Source organism: Martes martes (genome assembly GCF_963455335.1).
Source record: "Martes martes genome assembly, chromosome: X".
NCBI lineage: Eukaryota > Metazoa > Chordata > Mammalia > Carnivora > Mustelidae > Martes > Martes martes.
Genome location: NC_137897.1, coordinates 87056294 through 87075914, shown reverse-complemented (window position 1 = coordinate 87075914; position 19621 = coordinate 87056294). Strand labels below are relative to the sequence as shown.

General features: G+C 37.8%; 1 pseudogene across 1 annotated transcript in view; it reads right to left on the bottom strand.

Annotated features, from left to right (window-relative positions):
- The window catches only part of LOC308337458 (proteasome subunit beta type-1-like), an 82586-nt pseudogene extending 63987 nt beyond the window's left edge, over positions 1–18599 (bottom strand). Inside the window, exon 1 of the transcript in view lies at positions 18524–18599. The product of the transcript in view is annotated as a proteasome subunit beta type-1-like (transcript). The remainder of the gene's footprint in view (positions 1–18523) is intronic.
- Between the last annotated feature and the right edge of the window lie 1022 nt (positions 18600–19621).

Sequence of the window (19621 nt, the reverse complement as noted above, 5' to 3'; positions counted from 1 at the left end):
GAACCTGAGTTACCTCAACCAGGCAATCAAGGTCAACATCAACAGTGATAAATGATGTTGATGTTATATACTACTGAGATAATGTGATGAGAATGGCATTTTACCTCTGTGATCTTCTTCCCTAAAACCCATAACTTCAGTCTAATCATGAGAAAAACATCAGACAAATCAGAATAGAGGCGCATTCTCTAAAATGCCTAACCAATACTCTTTAACACTTTTAAAATCATCAAAACCAAAAGGACTAAGAACATGTCACAGCCAAGAGGAGCATAAGATATGACAACTAATTATAACTTAGTATCCTACATAGATCCTGGAATAAAAAAGAACACTCAATTAAAAAAAAACTAAGGTAATCTGACTAAAATCTGGACTAAGTTAATTATAATGTATCAATATAGTTTCATTAATTGTGACAAATGTACCATATTGTTGTAAGACAGTAATAATAGGGGAAACTGAGTGTTGAGCATGCGGGAACTCTGTGTTATCATCACAATTTTTCTGTAAATCTAAAACTTAGAAAACTTTAAAGTTTATTTTAAAGATTTTATTTATTTGAGAGCGATACGGAGCATCTTTTCATATGCTTCTTTGTGAGCTGTACATCTTCTTTGGTGAGGTATCTGTTAAGGGCTTTAGCCCATTTCTAAATCAGGTTGTTTTTTTCCTTAATGTTGAACTTTAGGATATATTTTTTGGATAACTATCCTTTAATAAATACGTTTTTTGCAAATATTTTCTCTTGGTCCGTGGTTTATCTTCTCATTCCCATGATAGTGTCTTTGACACAGCAAAAGTTTTTAATTTTAAGAAAGTCCAACTTACCAATTATTTCTCTCATGGATCATACCTTTAGTCCTATAGTTAGTGCCTTTGGACAAATTGAATAATCTCATTGTTGGATTCAATTTGCTTTGAAGTTATGTATAACAAGCCATCACTATACCCAAGGTCATCTAGATTTTGTCCTATGTTATCTTCTTGGGAGTTTTATAGTTTTGCATTTTGCATGTAGCTCTATGATCCATTTTGAGTTAATTTTTGTAATGAGTATAAAGTCTGTGCTTAGATTCATATTTTTGCATGTAAATGTCCAGTTGATCTAGCACCATTTGTTAAAAAGACTCTTTCCTGCATTTTATTTCCTTTGCTCCTTTGTCAAAGATCAGTTGATTATATACATGTGAATCTATTTCTGGGCTCTCTACCCCTTTCCTGTTTTTGTTTATTCTTTTGCCAATACCACATTTTCTTGATTACTGTAACTTTATATTAACTCTTGAAATCAGATAGTATCAGTCTTCCAACTTTGTTTTTGTACTATAATACTGTGTTGGCTATTTTGGAATTTCTGTTTCTCTATAAACTTCAGAATCAGATTATAAATATCCATAAAATAACTTGATGGGATTTTGATTAGGATTGCATTAAATCTATTGATGAAGTTTGGAAAAACTCACATCTTGGCAATATTGAGTCTTCCATCACTTTTGAAGAATCATTTTGCAGGATACATCATTGTAAGTTGGTGGGGGTTTTTTCTTTTTTAAAAGATTTATTTGTTTTTTTAGAGAGAGAGAGAATGCATGCATGCACCCATTTGAGTTGGGGGAAGGACAGGTGGTGGGAGGAGAGAGAGAATCTCAAGCAGACTCTCCACTGAGCATGGAGTCTGACGTGGGGCTCAATCCCATGACCCTGAGATCATGACCTGAGTTGAAATTAAGAGTCAGAAGCTTAACCAACTGAGCCACCCAGGGGAACCCTGTGTTTGTTTGTTTTTTCTCTCAATACTTTAAATATTTTACTCCACTCTCTATTTCTATTGCTTCTGAGAAGTCAGACGTAAATTCTTATCTTTGTTTTTCTATAGATAAGGTGTTTTTCCCCCCCCTCTGGCTTTTTTCAAGACTTTTTCTTTATCCTTGATTTTCTGCAGTTCAAATATAATATGCCTAGGTGTAGTTTTTTGGTTGTTTTCACTGTTATTTATCTTGCTTGATGTTCTTTGAGTTCCCTGGATCTGTGGTTTGGTGTCTGTGTTTAATCTGGTGCAATTTTCAGTCATTATTGCTTCAAATATTTGTTTGGTTCCTTTCTTTCTTCTCTTTCTCGTATTCACTTTACACATACACACATCTTTTGTAGTTGTCCCATGGTTCTTGGATATCCTGTGCTGTTTTTTTTTCCAGTATTTTTTCCTTTACTTTTCCATTTTTGGGGTTTCTATTAAGATATGTTCAAGCTCAGTGATTTATTCCTCAGCCATGTCCACTCTACTACTGTGCTTATCAAAGGCATTCTTCATTTCTGTTACTGTGTTTTTTATCTCTAGCATTTATTTTCTATTTTGTCTTCAAATTTCATCTCTCTGCATATATTACCACCTGTTCTTGCAGGCTGTCTACTTTATCCACTAGAGCCTTTAGCATATTAATCATAGTTGTTTTAAATTCCCAGTCCAACATGTCCATTGTCCCTGCCATAGATATGCATCCTGTTATGCTACCTTAACATTTTCCTTGATAAATGGACATGATGTACTGGGTAAAAGATGCTACTCTAAATAGCCCTTTAGTAATGTAGTGGTAAGTTGTGGGGGAGGGGGAGTGCAAGTGTACTATAGCCCTGTGATTAAATTTCTGGTATTTAGTGAGCCTAGGGCTCTGGACTGTGAACTTCCGCAAATGCTTCTCCATTTATTTTACCCCTTTGGTGGCACAGGATGGATTCAGAGGGCTAGAATTAGGTCCTTCCCTTTTACCATGTGGAAGGCCAGAGAGGAATTGCATTCTTTTCCTTCCTTGTGGTCGGTTAGTCTCAGAAAAAAAAACAAAAAACAAAAAAAAAACAATAGTTTAGGCTCTGGTGAAATAATTTATCCTGAGGGAAGGCCTTATTAAGAAAAATAGAATGTTCTGGCTTATTTCAAAATGGTTAGTTCTCTCCTCCCCCTGCCAAAAGCATGAGGGAATTTTTCTCTGATATTCACTATTAAAATCGGGTCAAACTCTTTGAGATAACATTCACAAAAGTGAGGATCCCTCCCTATGACTGGGTCCTCCTGGAGTTTGTAACTCTCTGATTTGTCTACATTAAGAGTCCTGAAATGTGTCCATTATAATACAGAGTTTCCTACCCCATCACTAGTTCTTGCAGAGGTTTCTGCTTATGGGTTTCTGCTCTGGGGTAAGATATGATTATTTGTATTCACCTGTCTGTCTCTCCAATTTTGGGGTAGCAGTTTGCCCTTTGACCCTATTTCTCTGACAGATCTAAGAAGAGTTGATAATTTTTCAGTTCTACATTTCACTTGCTAAGATGTAGTGGCAACTTCTAAGCTCCTTACACACTGGACTGGAAATCATATGTCTTAGTCCTTTTGGGATGCTATAGCAAAAATGCCATAGGTCAAGTGGTTTAAACAACATGTGCTTCTCACAGTTCTGGAGTCTAGGGAATCCAAGATCAGGGTGTCTACAGGTTCTGTGTCTGATGAAAGCCTTCTTTCTGGTTCATAGATGGCCATCCTTTTGCTGTGTGCCCACATGGTGGAAAGGGCAAGGGAGCTCTCTAGAGTCCCTTTGATAAGAGTAATAATCCCATTCATGAGAGCTCTTCCCTCATGACCTAATCACCTCCCAAAGTCCCCACCTCTTAATGCCATTGGGAATTTGGTTTCAACATCTGAATTTGAAGGAGACACAAACATTCAGTTTACAGCACCAGATGTCCTGAATTTTTCATCACACTTGTAAATATACCTTAAAATAAATGATATTCCAATCTGGATATCATGCTACTGTTTCCTCACACTATTACTAAGAGATTAATGATTTGGCAAAGATTGTGTCCACACCTGACATCAACATCCACAAGGAAACAGTATCATCATTAATTTTAGCATTAAGGAAAGACGAAATGATACACCATTAAGAGATACTTTTTGTTTACTGTTCTGTTTTTTTTTTGTTGTTGTTATTCTGTTAACAGGCAACATTGCTTAAAATTTTCCACTGTTAGGCAAGTCATATGTAAAACTTCTCAGACCCAGACACACAGAACCTGATCTCAGGGGCCTTTCCCACTGTTGAGCAGTGAGTGGGGTGGCAGGATCTCCTTGCAAAAGGGAAAAGAGTACATCTGAATGGGACTGTTTGGACTGGTAAAAGACCCAATGACTTCTCATGTCTGAGTGCTCATAGAAACTCTCTTACTTTCTAGCCATTCAGTAGCCTAGTTTCCATTAAGCTTGCCATGCCAGGTGACAACTGCTTTACAGGCAGTCTCCCCAAAATGGGTAGCCCTCTGTCATGCTACCTTCATCCCCAGAATTGCTTCAGATACTTTGCAGAAGACATGTCTTTCTTCCAGCCAACTGATGGGAGTACTTCCTTTTGAGCCAGATGCTGTGTTATTAACTTGCTGGAAGACATACTATTATTAGCAAGATGGGGTATGCAGCCTCTTCGTGTTATTTCAGGGACAACAGGAAGGTACCCTTTGCCAAAAATATCTCTCCAGCCTGTTCTATGAGGCTTGAAGTCATTTAATGAGGACTTTGCATTCTCTTTCAGAGTTAGAGATAAAGATGATAAATCAGATACTCTTGGGAGACAGAGCATTTGGGTTTCTACAGCATTTGGCTCATATCTCAGTAATAGCACTTAACTCTGTTGCTTTATAATTTATCTGTTTGCTTGTCTGTCTACCTCCATGAGGTTGTGAATTCTTTGAGGGCACGGACTATGCCTCACTCCTCTCTGACTCCTCAGGATTTCTACTAATGCCTGGCAGAAAGGAAACACTCAGTGAACAAAATGACAGAGGAGTGAATTAATTAATGAGCAATCTTATATTTACTGTAATGTCTAAAAGGACTGAGAAGAAGTCTTTTTTCTGCGATGAGGGCTAGAGGAGAAAACAGAAACACTCTCAGACCCCAACAGAGGTGTCAGGAGAGAATAATAGTCTTTAACAAAAAGACTTTATTTATTGATTGATTTGATAAAGAGAGCATGAGTGGGGGAAGAGGCAGAGGGAGAGAATCTCAAGTGGACTCCCCCTGAGCATGGAGCCCAATGTGGGGCTCAATCTCACGACCCATGAAATCATGACCTGAGCCAAAACCAAGAGCTGGACGCTCAACCAACTGAGAGCCACCCGGAAGCACTGAGAATAATGACAGTCTTGACTAGAGAATGCCCATTGTTAAAGAGACTGTCATCTTTTCCTAATTCAGGGTTACTTCATCCATTTACTTTTCAAGGCACTATATCTGTGCTGACTGATCTAAGAAAAAAAGTTAAACCACTGTCTAAACATTTCATTTCTCAAAAAACTAGAAAGACCTAGCTGAATTTGCCTCCAAGGACTGAGCTTTGCTGCTCCTTTAGAAAATTAGCTCTTACTGCAGAAAGTGAATTATGAGCAGTTTGAGAGAAGTTAAAGTTAAAGTCAAACTCTGTATGAAATGAAAGCTTGTCCAAAGTCCAGATCTGGAAAAATTTTAAAAATCCCAGAATGGCTAGTTCATTCTTATGTTCTAAGTGTCTTTAGAAAGACACAAGTTGTTCAAATGATCCAACTGTAAAAATCAGGTAGGTTCATGATATTTTTATAGAAACTGGAAAAAAAAGGAAAAAGGAAACTCTGACCATTACATTTTCAGCTCTAAATTCCAAATAATTCATTTATTTTGCAAGTATATATTGAGCACCTACCATGTGATAGGCTCTATGCTAAGTGCTAGGCCTATAGTAGTGAACAAGACCAACATGGTTATGTCCTGCCATGGACCATCTTGCCACACTTCTCATCCATAATCTCCATGTGTGAGCTTGATACCTCCTGAGACTGGGTAAGAAGAATGAAGTGGTGGATAGAAAAAGTGCCACAAGTATTTGCAGCATACATTGCTTATTAGTTAAGGAAAAAAAAAAAAACAGTATTCAGGGCATCTGGGTTGCTTAGCTGGTTACGCCTCTGAACCTTGATATCAGCTCAGGTCAAGATCTCTAAGTCCTGGGATCAAGCCATGCTTCAGGCTCTACACTTAGCGCATAAGTCTACTTGTCCCTCTCCCTTTGCTCTTCACCTGGTCCATTCTCTCTCTCTCTTTCTCTCAAATACATAAATAAATAAATATCTTTTTAAAACTTTAAAAAAAAACAAATAAAAAAAACCTATGTTTTTATCAAAATAGCTGTCACAAATTAGCTATGTCATTTGGAACCAGTTTTGATCAGGAAGAACACAAAGGTCTTTGAGAGAGTCTTTAATCCAGACAGAAGGATCTCTGGCTCTGTGCTCAAGTCCTAGATTCTAGTCCCAGCTCTATCACTACCTTCCTATGAGATTTAAGGCAAATGAGTTAAAATTTATGTGTCCATATCTTCAAAGGTAAGGTAAGAATCATCTTCCCTGCTATTTCTAAACTATAAGATGATTCTGATGATAAGATTTATATTAACACATAACAATACTATTAGTGAACATCTGAGCACACTTAAATGTGTACCAGACCTGCACTAAGCCCTTTTATATAGTCTTATTTAATGCTCTGAACTCTATATGGTTATTGCTACTATTTTCAATTAGTTTACAGGTGGATAACACAGCTCAGAGAGGCTAGGTAAGCCGTTCACAAACACACTCTGAGTAAGAGATGGAATTCAAGCTCAGCTCTGTATGATTCCAGAGTCTGACCTAGTTGTGAAAGGATATGCATGATTAGGATACTTAACACATTAGACTGGAGTTAGATATTATACCTTAGTATGAACTTATTTATTATATCCTGAGCTCTGGAACCTGAATGAAGAAAAATGAGCTAATCATACTGTATGTGGTATCTAAACTTATCCCTCATCCTTCAACTTACTCTGAGGTATCCCTGAAAAAGATATGATCACAAAATTCACACTAACACACTACTACCTGATCAATCCTTCTCTGTGTTATCCTTCTAAGGATCATCAAATTATAACAGGAGACATGAGCCACAGCTATCACAAAGAAGGTATTTTTACATTTGAGAGTCTCTTTTAATACTCCATGTATTACAATCATAGACAATCATTTACTTTGCATATACACAGAACCAACATTGCAAAGCTTCATATACTTATCTGTATAAACTGAGACAGACTACAGATGAGAATCCAGGAGCATGGCTGGAGGTCTGCTAATTCTAGAGCCATGCCTAATCTATTTATATAGGAAATATTTGAGCATCTACTATTTGTGGGGCATTTTTAGAAGCACTATTTCATTGAGTGCCCTATGAGACAGATACTATTATGCCTAAATTTGTGGTTGTATTAACTGAGAATTAGAAAGGGTAGCTAATTTGTCCAAGGTAACATAGCTAATAAATGTACAAATCAGAATCATATACACAGTGGCATATGTGGTTGGTTTCCTAGCCAGCAGTCATTTCTCACTCTTTCTCTCCTAATAGATCCTTAATATTGTTCTGGCAGCAATATGTCCAGATCTACAAGGTGAATCATAAGGATTTAAGCCAGGAATGGCAACTCTGCACCCCTTTGCCAGTGACTGCAAATTGTTTGTGGCTTCTGAAAAAGTCATGGAAGAAGGAGGCTCTTCTGGTGCCACTGTTGTATCCTGTTTTCGACTCTGTAATGTAATGATGTGGTACTTGGAACTTCAGCAGCCATTTTCAAACTATGAGGGAAGACCTCACTGGCTCACTGAGGAAGGCAGTGGGAGGATCAAAGCATCTTGGCTCCTTAGTGACATTGTTAAGGTGCCAGATCAGTTCTGAAGCCACCTCCTTTCTGACAGCCCTATGGATCAGCTGCTGCTATTAATTAGGTATTCTATTATTTGCCGCCGGAAGCATTTTTTTTAAAGAGATTTATTTATTTATTTGAGAGAGAGAGAGAAAGTGAGAGAGAGAGAGCACATAGGATTGAGGGGAGGAGCATAGGGAAAAGGAGAGAGAATCGCAAGCAGAGTCCCCACTGAGTGCAGAGCTGGACAGGGGGCTCAATCTCACACCCCTGACGAAGGTCATGAACTGAGCCAAAATCAAGAGTGGGATGTTTAACTGCCTGAGCCACCCAGGCGCATCTGGGGCCAGAGGCATTTTTAACAACTACTAGAAAATATAGTATATGATGAGAGTCAGATGAATGGCATACCAATTAAGGACTAGTTGAAAGCAAGAAGAGGTCCTGAGGGTTGAGTTAATCAGAGAGAGGTACATACAATAGGACAACTTGGAGTCAGTTCTTGAAGGATGGTGGGTATATTTAAAGATAGGAAGAACAAAAAGTATTTCAAGCCAGGACAACATTTGTTCTATTCACTGTCATAACTCTAATTTCGAGCATAGTATATCACACGTAGCAGGTGCTCAATACATGTTTGTGAAATGAATTAATAAATGAGAACAGAAGCAGGGACAAGAAAGCATGGAGCATTTTAGACAGATAATGGACAAGGAAAAGAATGTATGGGATGGGGAGTGGTGGGAGCCAATGCAGGTGGCAGGCAGAGGATGAAGAGTTCAGGCTGTGTCTTGGAAGATTTGCCTCTTCCCTTGACCATTCCTTACCTCCCCAATTGTACAATCATAACAAAATCTAATAGGGGATTTGACCTGGTGACCTACAGTATATCAAGTGTACATTTGAGTGACAAAACAAACAAATTAAAAGTCATGGGTCAGGAGCATTTCTGGGTAACCTGAGAAATCCAAGTATCACAGACGACATTAAAATAAAGAGTTCAGCACCTAAGAAGTACGTAATTCTGCCTGTCAGCCTAGGCATTAAGCCCCAAGACCCCACCTCAACAACTTTTCCCCGAGATAAGAAATATGCCAATCTAGAGAAAGGCTTTCTTTCGGCTTAAGTGATGGCTTCTCTTCTGATAGCAATTTCCTGGAAAATGAGCTCTGACACCCTTAACAGTACTCTTTTGCAGTTACCATATTAAGTGCTCTGGTCTAAGAAATGAAATAATTTATCAGGGGTCATAACTGGCATAAAAATCAGAATTAGCATATCAAGGATATTTTCTTCCCCTATGCAGTCAAGAAAGCTAATTTTATCATATAAAAAGACTTATAGATGGAGTAAAATAAACATCATGTGGAATGAGATTTATCCAAATTGTGGGGGGAGAAAAGATTGAATTGGAATGCCATGAGAGAGATATAATCCCTAGCAAGTAAATTTTGTTCCCCATCATTTTCTACCCCCTGACTCCACTCCTCATCCCGCACTGCCTACTCTCTCTAGAATCCTGGTTCAGGAAAGAGTTTGAAACTTGCCGATGGCAACTGACAATGATAACAGCTACCATTTATTGAGTGCTTTCCACAGGCCAGGTACTATTCTGAGGGCTTTACCTACATTATCTCATTTAAAACTCACAACCCTAGAGGTGCCTGGGTAGTGCAGTTGGTTAAGTGTCGGACTCATGGTTTGAGCTCAGGCCCTGAGCTCAGGGTTGTGAGCTCAAGCCCTGCGTTGGGCTCCATGCTCAGCTCAGAATCTGTTTAGGTTTCTCTCTCCTCTCCTTCTGCCCCTCCCCACTGCTCTCTTTCTCTGTAAAAATAATAAATAGATCTTGAAAAAGATAAATAAAACTCACAACCCTACGAGATAGGTGTAATTATAATCCCACATTTTAGAGTTGAGGAGAGAGACTGAGAGAGGCAAAGCAACTTATTTGATGTCATTCAGTAAGTGGCAGGGCTTTTATTTGAACCCAAGCATTCCAGATGGTGCACTTATTGGCTACCCGATTCCCACGTTTATTTTACTTTTTTTTTAAGGTCAGAGATAAAACATTAGAATAGAGGAATAAAATCCCTTAGGACTTTAAGGTCCCTCAGCTATGGGGGCAGGTATCATTGGTTTGGTGTTCTAGCACCTTTCAGTCCATGTAGAGTATGCAAAATCCCCAGACTGGGGCCACCATTTCAGTTTTAAATTCTTTTAAAAAAATGTTTAAGTAGGTTCCACACCCAATGTGAGGCTTGAACTCACAACCTTGAGATTAAGAGTCACACGCTCTACTGACCAAGCCAGCCAGGTGCCCCACCATTTGAGTTTTGAGTTATTTTTTTAAAAAGATCATGTGGCTCCTGAAATCAACTCTATGAATTTGATTTGTGTTGCTGTGATCCATATTCTTCTACAGCCTATCAAATTGCTGATGTGGTGATAGGATTTGAGTGAATGCTGATTTAACAAGTTTCCAGCCTAAGGTTATTTGTATGCTACATCCTCATATTTTCATGTTTATTTTTATTCTTCTTAAAGTTCTTTTTCCTAACAACTTGATTCCTTGACTTTCTTTTCCAGTATTTGTCTAACAGGTAGAGAGTATAACCCAGACAGAAATAGGTCTTGGAATAGTGCCAGTGGACAAGAAGAACTTTTAGTTTGTCTGCCCACTCCGTGGACAAGAAATCCTGATTACAGTTATCAAAGGAGAACACCAATTTTAATACACCAATAATAACAGACAAAATGCTTAAATCATGACCTACAGGTTGAAAAACCTACCCTATGTAATGAACTATGTGTGTAATTTATTAAGCAGTTAACTTTAGCGTGAATATGTATAAACCAATATACAAATAATTTCAAGCATCAATAAAAGGGATTTAGGTGTTGACTTACTTCCAGTCCTTTCTTAGGAATTCATGAAAACCTTAGCCAAAAGGCTGTGTGCTCTGGTTCTAGTCCAAGTCATCTTTATCTTTTGTTATCCTCTCTTCATCCGTGATCTGTGCCCTCATTTCCTTATATCAGGGCAAATATGCAAATCTCAAATGATTCTCAATCTCTCTTTATGCAATTATTCAAAATTCAAACTTCTAATGCCATGATTCCCAAACGTGGCTGATCTTCAAATCTATTAAATGAGAATTTCTGGGTAGAGAAGCCCAAACTGTGTTTTTTAAAGTGACCTAGCAGATGCAGCCAGGTTTGGGAATCTTTGAACTAAGCACAGTTTTCATCAAATATATTTCTATAGCTCTTGCTTTTTATTTACTACTGCAATGACTTTTATAAATGTTCAAAGAACTAAAAGTGGTGAGGGTTTTCCAGCATGTGCTCTATTAAATATTTTTATCTCCAAAACTGAATCTATTACAGCTGCCTGGAAATACTTTCTTCACTCTATGCTGTGGTGGGGTAGGATCTCTGTAGGGCAGCATTTTTTCCAAACTGCTAGTCCGCACATTACTAATGTCCTCCAGAATGTTAATAAGAATTCCTCACTACCAATGAAAGAAAGATCTGTTATCAAATGAGCTTGGGAAATAATAGGTTAAAGAAAGGCAAACAAGTTTCCCTAGTGGAGTGATGCTCAACACTAACAATACACTAATATTCAAAGCAAATACCAAGAGGAAGATTCAATGTCTGATATTTCCTACATTATTTTTTTATTGTGAAAAAAATACATCATAAAATTTACCATCTAACTGTTTTTAAGTGTAGAATACAGTAGCGTTAACTATATGTACATTATTGCACAATGGATCTCTTCTTCATCCTGCAAAACTAACACTCCACACCCACTGAGCAACAATTCCCTTTCCCCTCTTTCCCTCAGTCCCTGGCAACTACCGTTCTATTTTCTGTTTGTAAGAAAATGACTACTTTAGAGCTCCTGGCTGGCTCAGTCAGTGGAGCACACAACTCTTGATCTCAGGGTTATAAGTTTGAGCCCCATGCTGGGTGTAGAGATTACTTAAAATAAAATCTTTTTTACAAAGGAAATTGACTAGATACCTCATGTAAGTAGAATCATGCAGTCTTCGTCTTTTCATGACTGGCTCATTTCACTTAGCAGAATGCCCTCATGTTTCACCCATGTTGTAGCATATTATAAGATTTCCTTTTTTTTTTTAAGACTGAATAATATTTTATTTTATGTATATACCACATTTTTATCCATTCGTCCACTGATGGACATTTAGATAGTTTCTGGATCTTGACTACTGGAAATAGTCTTGCTATGAACATAGGAATGCAGGTACCTCTTTGAGATTCTGATTTTGGATAAACATCCAATAGTGGGATTGCTGGATCTTATGGCAGTTGCATTTTTTAATTTTTTGAGGAACCTCCATACTATTTTCCATAGCAGCTACACCTTTTTACATTCCTTTCCCAAATTAATTTTGCATATGGAAATGTTTTCTCTTGGAAGCTTTGTTAACTTCTCATAGAAAATAAGAATACTAAAAGACATAGTTTGAGAGACACTATTATAAGGCACCCTGGATTTTAACAAGAAAAAGAGCAACTTCTAGGCTGAGTGTACCTCAAAAAGTATTCTTCCGTCATTTTAGTTATATTCTATGTTTTGCTACCAGATGTCCTGCCCTTGTGAAGTTCACAATCATTTATAGGAAACAGAAGCCATTCACGTTTAACATTTAGTATAATAGAAGTATATGCTCAAGGCTTCAGTTTAAAAGCTAAGAACTTTCTTATTGATAATGAAATAGTACAGAAAAGTTTTGCATTAAATAATCTCATTTAAAATCTCTGAATTTGGGACACCTGGGTGGCTCAGTTGGTTAGGCATCTGTCTTCAGCTCAGGTCATGATCTCAGGGTCCAGTGCGACATCCCTGCTCAGTCCCTGCTCAGTGTTAAGCCTACTTCTCCCTCTCACTCTCCCTTTGTGCTCTCCCTTGTGCTCTCTCTCTCGCTAGTAAGTAAATAAAATCTTTAAAAAAAGAGAGGATATGAGGAGAAGCAAGAGTCATCATAATACAAATTATTCATGAATGAACTGACCACCTATAAAATTAGTCTACTCAAGTATCTCTTCCTGGCTAGTATGAACCTATATTGATCATTGTCTCAAAGATTTTCTAAAATTGTCAGACAATACAAAGCAAACAATTTCATTTGCCAGAGAGAGAGAGAGAGAGAGAGAGAGAGAGAACACACAAGCAGGCAGAGAGGCAGGCAGAGGCAATGAGAGAAGCAGGCTCCCTGCCAAGCAAGGAGCCCAATGCGCGACTCGATCCCAGGACGCTGGGATCACGACCTGAGCCGAAGGCAGCGGCTTAACCAACTGAGCCACCCAGGCGTCCCCAAAGCAAACAATTTCAAAGTGAAATTGTAAATCCTGAAAAATATTTAGGATTTCATGCAGTTGATAAAAGTGATGCTGAAGAAGTACTCTGAACGTATGCAACACCGTTGACAACTGAAGATCTGGTACAGTAATTTCAGGTAATAAAAGAAGAATAAAAAAGGGAAACTAACAAGGATGATACCAAGAAAAACACATTGAAGAAAATTATTTGAATATCAAAAGTTTAAGAGAAGTCCTGGGAAAATTAAAGTCTTTGACTATTTCAGCCTTTTAAGCATTTTGATCCAAAAATTGTAGAGAACTACAAGTTTTGCCCCAGCTTGGGTACATTTTGGTGAGAATAAACTTTATTTTCATTTTTTTGTTTCCATTTTATGAAAATTGGAATACTTTTGTCACTATCAAGTTTTGAATTCTATAGATGTCATCACTAGTCTAACAGAACAGTCCTTTATACTGCTTGGAAGATTAGCCAAACACATTGCGTCTTCTCAGCTATTTTGAACAAGAATGGCTGTGCTTGGAGGCTTCTTTATTTACTTCAGTTTGCAAATATTCTAGACATTCGCAGGTGCCAAATATCTCAGCTCTAAATAAACAGGGTAGCATGCTACTTCATTTATCTCCTTTTCCAGATGCAGTACCTGGCAGAATACTGGAAATTTAGTCAGTGCTTTAAAAATGATTAAATTATGTTGAACCCCTTCCCTGAAGATGCACAATCAAGAAAGTTTATCCGCTTTGATTTCCGAAGCTTGAAAAACAAGTCCCAAAATACTTCACAACTATATACTTGTTCAACAAAGAACAGCTAGGTTCTCTCTCAAGGTGCAGTCATTATAAGAACTCTGTGGATGTGGGGTGCCTGGGTGGCTCAATTGGTTAAGCAACTGCATTTGGCTCAGGTCATGATCCCAGGGTCCTGGGATCCAGTCCCACATCAGGCTCCCTGCTGAGTGTGGAGCCTGCTTCTCCCTTTCCCTCTGCTGCTCCCCCTGTTTGTGCTCTCTCTGTCCCTCTCTCTCAAATAAATAAATAAAATCTTTTTTTAAAAAGAACTTAAAAAAAAATTTTTAATGAACTTTATGAATGCTACAACCTATTTGGATGGAATCAGTGACTCCTAAGCAGTATGACAATTTGAGTATGTAAATGAGGATACTCTGTTTCCTCAGATAGTTTTATCAAGGACCAAAGCATGTAATTTGTTAATTAAGATTAACATTATGTAGCTATGATCTGAATTGGAAAGAAACAAAGGGTTATAACTTTTATTTCTTTTCAGAAGAGTCCTTTTCTAACAAATATGTGGTAATTAGATGTACTATCACTAAAGTAAACTAGTTAGCATCATTCATAAAGTATAACAAATGTATTAATGTGTTTTTATTTAAAAATGAAATATGTTTATTTGATGAGCACTGAGAAATGTATAGAATTGTTGAATTCTTATGTGGTATACCTGAAACTGATATAACACTGTATATTAACTATACTTCAATATTAAAAAGGACCAGCAAAAAAAATGAAATATGTTTAAATTTATTTTACTATTCTTGGTGAAATGTCTGAAAGGATATTTTTACTATTCTTGGTGAAATGTCTGAAAGGATATTTTTATTGGCACACTTGGCACAGAGATTCATGATTACCATATTTACCTAAAAATTTCCCTCTTTGGGGATACCTGGGTAGCTTAGTCAGTTAAGTGTCCATCCAACAATTGGTCTCGGCCAGGTCATAGTCTTAGGGTCATGAAATTGAACCTGAATCTTAATTCAAATCTGAATCTGGGCTCCACACTCAGCAGGGAGTCTGCTTGAGATTGTCTCCACCTCCCTCTCCCCCTCCCACTCTGTCTCTCAAATAAATAATTAAAATCGTTTTTAAAAAGTCCCCCTTTGAGGAGGCATTTTATTCATGACAAAGGACACTATGAAGATGACTCCCAAAATCACTGCTATTCCTAGAAGTGTAATTCCCTCCATGGATAAGTTTTTGAAGGCATTAACAAGGCAACTAAAGAGGCTTTGATAGTTATTAAGTTATCTTCCTTTTACATTTAGCAGAATTTTTAATACCTTCTCCACTGCTCTGACCAAGCCTTCAGTGGAGTTACTCTTAGTAAATACAGTGCCTGCCCAGGAGGGAAATCAGACAAAACAATTCATTTATTTTTCCTCATCACTGGGGAAGAGAAATTATGAGAGAAGAGAATTTTATGAGAAAACAAAGTAAGGATCAAAATTGCTTCTGCCATCAATCAACAATTGATGATTCCTTTCACTAAATGTATGGAACCTTCAGGGATGTTGTTGGTTATGCCAGAAAGTTTTGTTAAAAGGAGCAGTTCTCAAATTTTCTCGTTCCTCAAGAAAAAATAAGCAAGACAAAGCAAAGTGATTCTTTAAGTGAAAAAAAATATTGCACCATCCTTACCCACTCCCACGTACTTCTGCATTTCTTTTGATCCATCTACATAACCACTCATGCAGCCAGTTTCATTTATTGAGCATCTTACTATTTCTCTGCCATTTTAAACTTTGATTTTGAGATGGTTTAAAGATAAATCAGCATCCAGAAAACTTCAGGCTCTCTAAGATATTTAAAACTCATGGCACCCAGAAAGTTCTTAGAGGTATATCTTTCACAGGAGTTCCCTAATGCCTGATATTTAAGCTCTTGTTTCACTTATTCAGAAGACATCCAAAGTAAATGTTAATTTGAAAAAAAGAAGCATTGGACTCCTACCTCTTTTTGGCTTTGCTATAAAAATATAATCCTGAGAGGAATATATGGGCTCAGTGTGCCACGTGTTGAAGTAAAGGAACATTCATCAAGCTCATTTCCCGCAGAGCAAACCCTTCCACATCATTCAGCCCAGCCACAACATCTGGATAATTGGCCCCAGCTTGGTGGGAGATTCCCCCGCCCCCACTACACAGGATTTCTGGATAATTCTTGATCATTAAGCATACAAACTCTCCTCAGTGCTCACCTTGAATGTCTTTCCTCCCTTCTGTTTTGTCTACAGTTTGTAGTTTCAGCTGCTCACCAACTATCAAAACAACTGAAGAAATTAAAAATAAGGCTATGTGAAATAAACTCCCATTAATTTAAGAAAAATGTGAAAATCCAGAAGTGATCTGAAAGTTTCTTTTCCTTATGGTGATGTAGATGATATTCTCTCTCCTGCCTAGGCAATACTCGGAAAGGTTTAGTTAACTCTTCCTGTACAGCATTTTGGGTCCCAGAATGGAGAAAAAACATCGTAAATCCTTCCCCTACTGATCTTATAAAAAGGAAAACCCAATGCTTATCACTGTTAGATTATCCAAGTCATTAAGATCAGAGTTTCCCATCAGCCCAGAGTACTTCATTTTCTAGATTTCAGAGGAAATTTAACATAGTTTCCAACCCTCATATAATTATAGGAATAGCTTATAAAATTCCTTTAGCTCCTAGGTCTTATTACAATCAGTATTCTACACAGTTTGTGGCACATATTAGGTTTACAGTAAATAATTAATGGATGATTAATTAATTAAAGTCTGGCTTTATGCTTATAAAATGCTTTAGTATTCATCTGGTGGAAATCTTATGGCTAAGGCTGATATTCAACTGATATGCACAATTACAGCCTTAAAAGTTTTCAGGACTTGCAGACTCACCTTCACTGTTGGTATTCATTGTGTTCTTGTTGTTAAATATTTTTAGTATCTCTCTTAGCAACATGACGCCATGCACAAAAGATATATATCTATATAGATAGATTGATTGATTTTTTTTTTACTTTAAACATGTTTTTGTAAAGTGTTTAGGACACAGGCCCTTCCCTCTGAATAACAGTGACTGGGTTTATCTGAATTTAGAAGTGGTCAAGGATCAAGAAGTGAAACTATCAGGAAACAGGTCAGGCATTAGGGTTGGGGTGAAAACATTGTATCATGGATGGCTTTAAACATGGAGACTAGGATGTCAAGTTATGGTTTTCCAGAGGTGAAAGTGTCAGGGACACAGGAAATCAGAGTTAGATTGCTATTTATAAGTTAAGAACAAAGGAGGTCAGATATCTCTTCAAAATCCTGTTTTTGTTTCCTTTGGGTATATACCCAGAAGTGGAATTTCTGGATTGTATAGCATTTCTATTTTAATTTTTTTGATGAATCATTATATTATTTTGCATAGTGGTTGGCCAATTTGCATTCCCACCAACAGTGTCTAAAGGTTTCCTTTTCACCACATCCTCTCCAGCACCTGTTGTCTCTTGTCTTCTTGATGATTGTAATAGGTGTGAGGTGATATCTCACTGTGATTTTGATTTGTATTTCCATGATGATTAGCGCTTTTGATCGTCTTTTCATGTATCTGTTAGACAATTTGATGTCCCTTTTGGAAAAATGTGTCTTTAGCACTTTGGACCATTTTTTATCAGATAGTTGCATGCCCATTAATAGATGGATCAGAAAAAAGATGTAATATATATAATGGAATATTATTCAGCCATCAGAAAGGAGGATACTGTGCCATTTGTCACAACATGGATGGACCTTATTCACATTACGCTATGTGATATAAGTAAGACAGAGAGAGAGAAGTATTGTATAATATCACTTATATGTGAAATCTAAAAAAAAAAAAGTCAAACCTGTAAAAAAAAAAAAAAAGAAAACAGAGTAAAATGGTGGTTGCCAGGGCTGTTTAAGGGTATGAACCAGCAATGAGTCCTAAATAAGCCATAGAGCACTAATGCAAAGTGTAATGGTTATAGACAACAAAATTTCACTCTAATTATGTGATGTGATAAATATCACTATGATTGAAACATATTAGGATATATAAATTTATCAAAGTAACAGGTTGGCGGGGGAGGAGCAAGATGGCAGAGGAGTAGGAGACCTAAATATCAGATCCCAGGAGTTCAGCCAGATAGTTATCAAACCATTCTGAACAACTACAAACCCAACAGAAGAGAGAAGAAGAGCAGCAATTCTAGGAACAGAAAATTGACCACTTTCTGGAAAATAGGACATGTGGAGAAGTGAATCTGAGGCGACATTCAGGAAGATAGACTCCGGGGGGAGGGGCTTGCTCCTGGCAAGTGACAGAGCAGCGGAGCACAAAATCAGAAATCTTAGAAGTCTGGTCCACTGAGGTATGTCGCTCCAGGGGGAGGGGGGGTGAGGCCTCGCGGGGAGAGTATGGTCTCGGGACCCACAGGGTCACAAAAAGACCAAGGGTGTCTGAGTGTGGCAGAGCTGCCAGGTATAGAGTGGGGAAACCAGCTACAGAGACGGAGCTGAGGAGTGGGCTCAGCTCGGGATTATCTTAAACTGTGCTCCGTGGCACAGTTGGGCCTCTGCTCTTCAGGCAGGGACCCAACAAGCACCAGATCTAGGGAGACTCACCTTCCACATCCAGGAGGAGCAGCACAGCACAGCACTGCAGGAATCTACTGGGTTTGGAGACTCCAAACACGGCCATATGCCAGAGAGAGAAACACTTAGTAATAGGCTGGGTGGGCACAGAGTGCAGCCAGAGACCACGGAGACAGGAGAGATTGACTGCTTTTCTCAGAGCGCACACTGAGGAGGGGGCTTCTGAGTTCTCGGATCCTGCCAGGCGGAGATTGGGAGGCTGCCATTTTCATTCCCATCCTAAAGAACTTACAGAAAGTGTTCAGGGAACAAAAGCTCCCAAGACCAAAACCAAGTAGATTATATACCCTGACCCCTGGCAAAGGTGGTGCAATTCCGCCTCAAGCAAAGACATTTGAGAGTCACTGCAACAGGCCCCTCCCCCAGAAGATCAGCAAGAACATCCAGGCAAGACCAAGTTTACCGATCAATGAGAGCTGCAGAACTCCAGAGCTAGGGGAAAGCAACACATAGAATTCATGGCTTTTTCCCCATGATCCTTCAGTCTTTCAAAGTTAAATTTTTTTTAATTTTATTTTTTCTTATTCTATTTTTTTAGTTTTTCCTCTTTCTCATTTTAACTTTTTTAAACTATTTTATCTTATCAATACCTTTTTAAAAATCTTTTTTAATTTTCAAGGTTGTAGTCGTATTTTATACCTTCACTGTATTTAACCTCATTTTTTGTATACATATGGTTTGTTTTTTCTTCAAACTTTTGGGATACAATTTCTTCTAATAGATCAAAATGTACTCTAAATCTAGCTCATGGCTTTGTTAGTCTCCAGCCTGATCACATTATTTCCTCTTGTTTTTTCTTTTCTTTTTCCAAATGACTTCTTATCTTATCAATTCCTTTTTTAGAATCTTTTTTTAATTTTCATCTTTACAGTCATATTCCATCCCTTCATTGTGTTAACCCTTATTTTTTCATATATATGTTTTTCTTTCTTTAAATTTCTGGAGGTAGTTTCTTCTAAAAGACCGAAATGCACTCAAAATCAAGTGTGTGGCTTTGTTCTATTCACCAGTCATTCATATATATATATATTTTTCTCTTTTCCCCCCTTCCTTCTCTCCCTGGTTTCA